Source organism: Marmota marmota, unplaced genomic scaffold (genome assembly GCF_001458135.2).
Source record: "Marmota marmota marmota unplaced genomic scaffold, marMar, whole genome shotgun sequence".
NCBI classification, from domain to species: Eukaryota; Metazoa; Chordata; class Mammalia; order Rodentia; family Sciuridae; genus Marmota; species Marmota marmota.
The window spans coordinates 24708678-24716523 of NW_026000153.1; the positions used below are offsets into that span (position 1 = coordinate 24708678).

Genomic DNA, 7846 nt, shown 5'->3' on the forward strand with positions numbered 1-7846 from the left:
TCCCCCCTATATATGTATACACATAGTTATATATACACATATATATATAAATATATATATATATATATATATATATATATATAATTAGATTCTGTAGAAGCTTAATGCCACTTTAGTTATTTAATTAAGTCATATCTCCCCATTCCTCTCTTCCAAATCCCTGCTAAATTCTAACCTAGTTTCTGTCTGTATAAATTTACCTATACTAGTCATTTCATTTGAATGAAATCATATTTGTCCTTTTATATCTAGTATATTTCATTTAATGTTTTCAAGATTCACCCATTTTGAAGCATATATCAAAACTTCATCCCTTCTTGTGGCTGAATAATATTGTCTTATATTATGTACCAAAGTTCGTTTATCCATATCTCTGGTGATAGACATGTGGGTTACTTTCATCTCTTTGGCTGCTGTGAATAATGCTTCAAGGAGAATGTTGAAAGACAAATATCTAAGTCCATTTTTAATTCATTTGGGTAGGTATCTAGGAGTTGAACAGCTGTGACATACAGTAGGTATTATGGACTGAATTTCATCCTCCTTCCAAATTTATAATGTTGAAGTCCTAACTCCCAATGTAAATATATTAGAAAATAAGACCCTTAAGTAATTATGGTTAAATGAGGTCATAAGTGTGGAGCTTCATAAAAGAGGACTAGTTTTCTTATAAGAAGAGACACCATAGACCCATGTGCTCAGAGAAAAAGACATGTGTGAACACAGCAAGAAAGCAGATGTCCACAGGCCAGCTCAGGAGAAATCACATTTGCCAACACCTTAATTGTGTATATTCAGTGTCCAGAACTGTAAGAAAACATATTTCTGTTGAATAAACAACTCAGTTTCTGTTTGTTTTTATATGATAGCCTTAGAAAGCTTATTTATAGGATAATCTATTTAGCTTTTTGAGGAACCTCCAAACTTTCCCATGGTGCCTACACAATTTTACCTTCTCAGCAAAATGGAAAAGGATTCCAATTTATAGGAGTTTCAATTTTTCCACATTTTTACACTTCTTATTTTCATTTTCATTGTTGTTATTATTGCCATATTAGTAGATATGAAATGATATCTCCTTGTGCTTTTGATTTTCATTTCCCTAATGACTCATGATATTGAGTCTTTTTCATAAGCTTACTGGCCATTCTGTATGGAGAAATGACTATTCAGGTCTTTGCCTGTTTTTATTTTTTTAAATATTTTTTTTTCAGTTGCAGATGGACATAATACTTTTATTTATTTATTTTTATGTGGTGCTGAGGATTGAACCCAGTGCCTCACTTGTGCTAGGCAAATGCTTTACCACTGAGTCACAACCCCAGCTCTTGCCTGGTTTTTAAAATCAGAATGTTTTTGTTGTTGTTGAGATACAAAAGTTTATTTTCTGAATATATTCAAATGTATGATTTGCAAATATTTTATCCCAAACTGTTGGCTATCTTTTCACTGTCTTGATAAAATTCCCTCTGATGCACATAAGTTTGTTTGTTTTGTTTTGAAGGACACTTTATCTATTGTTTCTTTAGTTGCTCAACTTTAGGTGTAACATCTAGGAATCCATTACCCAGTCCTGTGTCAGAAAATTTATACCTTTGTTTTCATCTAAGAATTTTACAATTTTAGTTCTTATGTTATGGTTGTACACCCACTTGGAACTAATGTTTGTATATGGTATGAGATAGGGATGGGACTTTGTTCTGTTGTACCCCTCTCTAGTTGTCCATAAACCACTTATTGAAGGGACTATTCTTCACCCATTGAATAGACCTGCTGCTCTTGTCCACAACCAACTGGCCAAAGATGTAGTGACTTGTATTTGGACTCTAAATTTCATTTCATTTTTTTAAATATATCTTTTTTATTATAGTTTTGTAAGTCCCAAAATTGGAAAGTTATGTCTTCTGATATTCTCTTGGAGATGAGTTTGACTATTTGGACCTCTGTGTAATTGCATATGAATTAAGGAAAGATTTTCCCATCTCTTTAAAAAGCAGTTGTCAGAATTTTGATGGAAGTCCTCTTGAATCTGCAGATTGCTTTGATTGTTCCATTTTAAAAATATCAAGTATTAGCCATAGGTTGGGAAGTTTTTCCCCTTTATTTGTGTGTCCCTTCTACTTTCTTTAAGCAACATTTTATAGTTTTCAATGTACAGGTCCTTTACATCAATAGTAAAATTTATTCCTAGGTAATTTATTCTTTCATATTCTAATGTGGACTAAATTGCTCTTAATTTCCTCTTCGGATTATTCATTGCTGATATACAGAAACACAGTTGACTTTTGGGTGTTGATCTTGTCACTTGTAACCACTGTGGGTTCAATTGGCAGCCCCAGTACCATTCTTGTGGACTCTCTAGGGTTTTCTACACCCGGGCTCATGGTATCTGTGAATGGAAGTAGTTTTACTTCTTTCTTTACAGCTTGGATGTCTTTTATTTCATTTTCTTACCTATCCACTCTGGCTAGAACTTCCAGTACAACATGGAATAGCAGTGGTGACACTCCTTGTGTTGTTTCTATTTTAGAGGGAAAGCTTTCACTGTTTTCGCCATTGAGTGTTAGCTCTAGGATTTTCATTAAAGCCTTTCATCATGTTAGGAAGTTCCCATTTCTTCCTTCTAATTCTACTTTGCTGAAGGTTTTTCTAAATGATGAAAGGGTATTGGATTTTGTTGAATGTTTTACTGCATCAGTTGGGATGACTATAATTTTTGCCCCTTCATGCTGTTAGCATGGTGTATTACATTCATTGATTTTTGTACACTGTATCACTCTTGCATTCCAGGGATAAATCCCATTTGGACATGATATATAATCCTTTTAATATGCTGCTGGATTCAATTTGCTAGTATGTTGTTGAGGATTTTTGCATCTATATTCATTGAGTTATTTGTCGGTAGCTTTCTCCTGATGTCTCTGTCTGGCTTTGGTATCAGGGTGATGCTGAATTTTTACAATAAGGTAGAAAAAGTGTTCCCTTCTATGATATAAAAGATCTTAAAAAGGATTTTTGCTCATTGTTTTTCAAATAACGATTTGATAATATTCACCAGTGAAACTCTCTGGTCCTAAAATTTTCCCGATGGGAGGTTTTAGATGGCTGATTCACTATCTTTACTTGTTATAGGATTTTTTGTTTGTTTTGTTTTGTTTTAGATTTATCTATTTCTTTTTCCATCAGTTCAGGTAACTTGTCCATTTCTAGGAATTTGTCCATTTCATCTAGATTATCTAATTTATTGATGTATTCTATTTATCACAATCTCATATAATCCTTTTTATTTCTGTCAGTTTTTATTTTTATTGTTGATTTCAATCATTTTTGTCTTTACTTTTTATCTTTGTAATTCTAGCTGAAGTCTTGTCGATTTTGTTGATCGTTACAAACACAAACTTTTGGCTTTGTCAATTTTCTCTTTTGTTTTTCTATTCTCTAGAAATAGAAATGAAGTATTTGTTTTTCATTTATCTTTGCTTTAATCTTTATTATTTCTTTTCTCCTGCTACCTTTGGGTTTAGTATACTCTCTTTTTTAAAGTTCTTTTAGTTAGGTTATTGATTATTTTTTTCTTTTATAATAAAAAGTTTAGAGTCATAGATCACCTTCCTAGAACTGCCTTGCCTTAAGTTTTGATGTGTTGTGTTTGTTTCCTGATAGGTCGTATTTTCTTTCATCAATTCTTTTTTCAAAAAATAGATATCTGATTATTATAATGTGGCAAAATTTGAAATCAGATTTTCCATTTTCTGCGGGTTTGCTGAAGTTTTCAGGGTTGTTGAAGGCTGGGATAGTTGGTTTATTGGACTTTCATCAACCATTTTTGCAAATTGTGTTCCTTCTCATCTGTGTCACTGAAGTGTCCATTACTTAACTATTATTCAATTAGTGGTTTGACAAAGACTTCCTTTCATTCAAGGGAGAACTGGGAGGCAGGGGTGAGGGTAACAGGAGAGAGGAAGAAGGAGGGAAAGAGTAGGGAGGAGAAAGGCCCCCTTCTCCTGTTCTCTGCGGATTGCTCTGAGCTAGGACCCTCTTTCAACTCCTACCTAGGCTTCCACTAAGTCTAGGGCTCAGCTTGGGATGAAAGCAATGTCCACACAGGTTTTTTTTTTCTTGTCTTGGACACCTGGATGGCTTTCAAGGTAACCCATACACCAGGATTCTTTGGAATACTCTAATGTCCTAAAGAAACCCTTTTCAGGCTCTTTCTCTCTCACTGTTGCAGATCTCCACTTTGGCCTAGGTGGCTGCAGGTTTGTTTGTTTGTTTGTTTGTTTGTTTTTTAATTGGTCTTGCAATGTTTTTGAGCAATATCCACCTTGAGTAGCTTCTGAGTTAGGCAAAACAGATCTGAGCTCCTGTATCATTCCTTCTGGTAGCCCCAGACAGATTCAAACAGAGATGCTCAATGATTTGCTAATGCTGTCTGCTTTTCTGAACCTGGTACCAAGCATCCACACTGTATGTCCAAACATGGGCTTCAGACCTCCAGATTGCCAAGCCAAGGAGAGGTGAAGCAAGGGCACATAAAATGCCCCAATGCTTTCCTTCCATTTTTAAATTGCCTTGTTCTTGATTTAGTGTTTGCATGGTTGCTGTAAATCTTTGTCTATTTTCCACCTTTCTAACAAAGTTGGTTCTGACAGGTCCTGCTTGCTTTTCAGTATTTCTGTGGAGTAGATGAAACTCTGGAACTACATACTCTTCTTTTGCTGATATCTTTCTATATTTATTCTGAAAGACTTATTATTTTTTTGGTAAACAATTATAGATGATATAGTTTAATGTCATATTTTTGAACTGAAAATTTGCTATATAGGAATGTGATTGATTTTGTAAGAATATAACCTATAGAAAGAGGGAATTATTTTTACTATGGGTGGTAATTAGTGAGCTAGGCTCTAAAATCAGATTACCTTGGCTCATACCTGTGATTTGATCCATTTTATAGTATTTGATAAGCTATTTAAACCTTTAACCCTCAGTTTTCTCATCTGAAGAATGGGGATAACATGAGAACTGAATCAGGTAGCTTTGCATAACCAACCACTACAAAATGTATGGCTTCAAGTAACCCGTTGTGTGATTTGGTCATGTTTTAAGTTGGAAGTTAGACCACCTAAGAAAGTTGTTCAGGGAGGCACATATAAGCAAGGGGTTCCTTTCTGCCATAGCCCAAGCTAGTTTGCTGTCCAGCATCAATCATCTGACCACACCCAAAATGCAAGATGTATCCACTCCCTTCTAACACCCCAGAATTCTCATCTCATGTAATATCAATCTCACAGTCCAGATGTCTCTCTACTTTAGGCAGAATTTCATGGTGAAGTGGGACAAGGCCATGAAACTATTAGAAACCTTGTTGTTCTGTTGAGTACACTCAACTAGGTACTACGTTAAATCTTGTATAAACCTTCATATATGTTCTTATAATCTGTCTTAGTCTGCTTTCTATTGCTAATAACACAATACCACAAACTGGGTAAGTTGCAAAGAGTTTTATTTACTCATGGTTCTTGTCCAAGGTCAAGATGGCCTAATGATGGCCTGCTTGCAAGCAGCATCCTCAGGTGGCACAGGACATCACAGGGTGTGAGTGACAGGGTATAACTGGGAAACCTAGTTGAAATGACTTTTTTAAAAGCAGACTCACTCTCCAGATAACTCATTTACCCATTAATCCATTAGTCACATGGATTAATCCAGTCATGAGGACAAAGCCTAATCACCTCTTAAAAGTCCCACCTGGTTTCACTCTCTCACAAATGGTCTAAGTTTCAATATGAGTTTTATAAGAGAGACACCATATTTCCTACTTGGAGAATTGTTTTCCAGTTGGACAGTTCAGATATGTGAAACTGTTTCATTCTTCCACCTAGCAAGTCCTGGCTCCTCCATGTTTCTCTAAATTCCACTTCTTGGCTGAACATTCTCTTCCTTGGCTTACCTTTTCTTGCCAGTAGCATACCAGGTACATCTAAGAGAACCAACTGGTATTTCACCAAATCCATCAGTCCTGTATCTTCTGAACTTCCTGCAAATTTCAGTTGTGCCATGTGTTTCACCACAGACATTTTCCTACCCTGAGTAGCCATTTCCCAACAATTTTTCCAATCTCTGCCTGTTGCTTAGTCCTAAGATGAATGCCACAGCCCAGGGTGGGCCTCTTTCATGGTTATCTTAGGATTGCAGGTGCAGGCGGAGAACCAGATCCAATGTGCAAGCAGCCCAGAGTGCAAATAACACATTAGTCAAAGCAAGCAAGTGAGCAAGCCCTGACTCAAAAGGAGGAAAATCAGACTGCAGTTCTTGATGGGAAGAGATGCACAGTCACATCATAAAGGGGGAGATCAATTTTGACATCAGTCCCGTGCTTTGAGTTTGTATGGTTGCGGTCAGCCATCATGTCCTCGTTTGTTAGAAGAAGGTAATAACACATATGAAGCTACCTCTTAAGATGATCACACATGACCTTGGCAGGCTGGAAATATGTGCACAGTTCAAGGCACCTCTATGGCATATAGTTTCCTATGTTTGTGGAATTGGATCTATGATTGCTTCCTTTCGACTTGGACAGACTGAGGCAGCAGCAACTCACCTAAAGAGGCTTCAGCCAGCAACAGCAACAAACTAAAGAGCTCCTGCGAATATGTGGGGTTGCCTCTCATGAGTGGAACAAACATAGACTAGCATGTGAGGAATGTCTTTCCATTTTACTTGGCTTCCTGTAATGAGATTTAAACTTTTGTTATTTGTTAACAATTCCATAGGAAATAATATTGATCAAAATATTCTGAAAATGAAGTAAAAAATGGTTCATTCCTGAATGATTGTTAGGAAGAAAAGGAATCATGAGAAAACAGAAATGTGGTCTTCTCATTTACTCATTATTTGTCAGAATTTGCTATTCAGACAGAATAAGAGAGGGAAGGAAAGATGGTCCCAACGATCCAAAAAGGTTTGACTTCTAATTTTTCCATTTTACAACAGTATAGAAGCAATATTCATTCAGTAGAATCCATACTTCACATTTGAATCCAGATAGTTTTCTGGGCTAGCAATATGATGTGTAGTTTGTATCCCAGGTCTCTTGCAATGCTGAGCAGCAGCAGCATGCTCCAATTTCCAGCAAGTCATGTGATTAAGTGGGGAAGTCACCAACACTCTATAGTGTACTGTGTTGCCAGCATTTTTTGAATGATACATTACATGAGGCATTCAGCACTTTATTATAAAAGAAGTTTTGAGAGGGCAGAAGCTCGGCTCAGAGGACACAGCTCCGCCTATTGGAAGAGAAGAAAATGGGATTCAGCCATTGAACAGGGGATGCCAGCATGGCAGAGATCTGATGTCATCGGAGAGCGGCCGAGGAGAAAACTTCATCGGTGCCAGCGGCAACGGAAACAGTTGGTCCCCTGGTAGGGAGGGTGAGTCACAGATACCCGAGTCTCTCTCGCTTTGTCGTCGAGCCAGAGGGAAGGATCGGGGCCGCCGCCCACGCCCGCAAGGTAGGCAGACCTGCGACCAACCTGCAGATCAGGCCCAGTGGTCTGCAGGCGTGGTAGGAGGGGCAGGGCAGAGCCACCGCACGCGCCGGCAAGGTAAGCAGACCGGCGACAGACCTGCGGATCAGGCCCAGCGGCCTGCCAGCGTGGTACACACTTCACCCCAACTGGAGTAGGGGCGGGGAAGAGCAGAGCCTTCGCCCACGCCCAGATCAGGCCCAGCGGCCCGCCTGTGTGGTGGTCAAGTGACCCCAATTGGAGTAGGGGCAGAGCGGAACTGACACCTGTACCCGCAAGGTGGGCAGACCTGCGACCAACCTGCAGATCAGGCCTAG

General features: G+C 38.1%; 1 protein-coding gene and 1 long non-coding RNA gene across 3 annotated transcripts in view; both read left to right on the top strand.

Moving 5' to 3' along the window:
- Vwc2 (von Willebrand factor C domain containing 2) overlaps positions 1–7846 on the top strand; it is a 170176-nt gene that overhangs the window by 87491 nt on the left and 74839 nt on the right. The window lies entirely within an intron of this gene.
- LOC125611546 overlaps positions 7259–7846 on the top strand; it is a 5703-nt gene continuing 5115 nt past the window's right edge. Inside the window, exons 1-2 of the long non-coding RNA XR_007341754.1 lie at positions 7259–7412; positions 7563–7567. This is a non-coding gene — a long non-coding RNA (uncharacterized LOC125611546). The remainder of the gene's footprint in view (positions 7413–7562; positions 7568–7846) is intronic.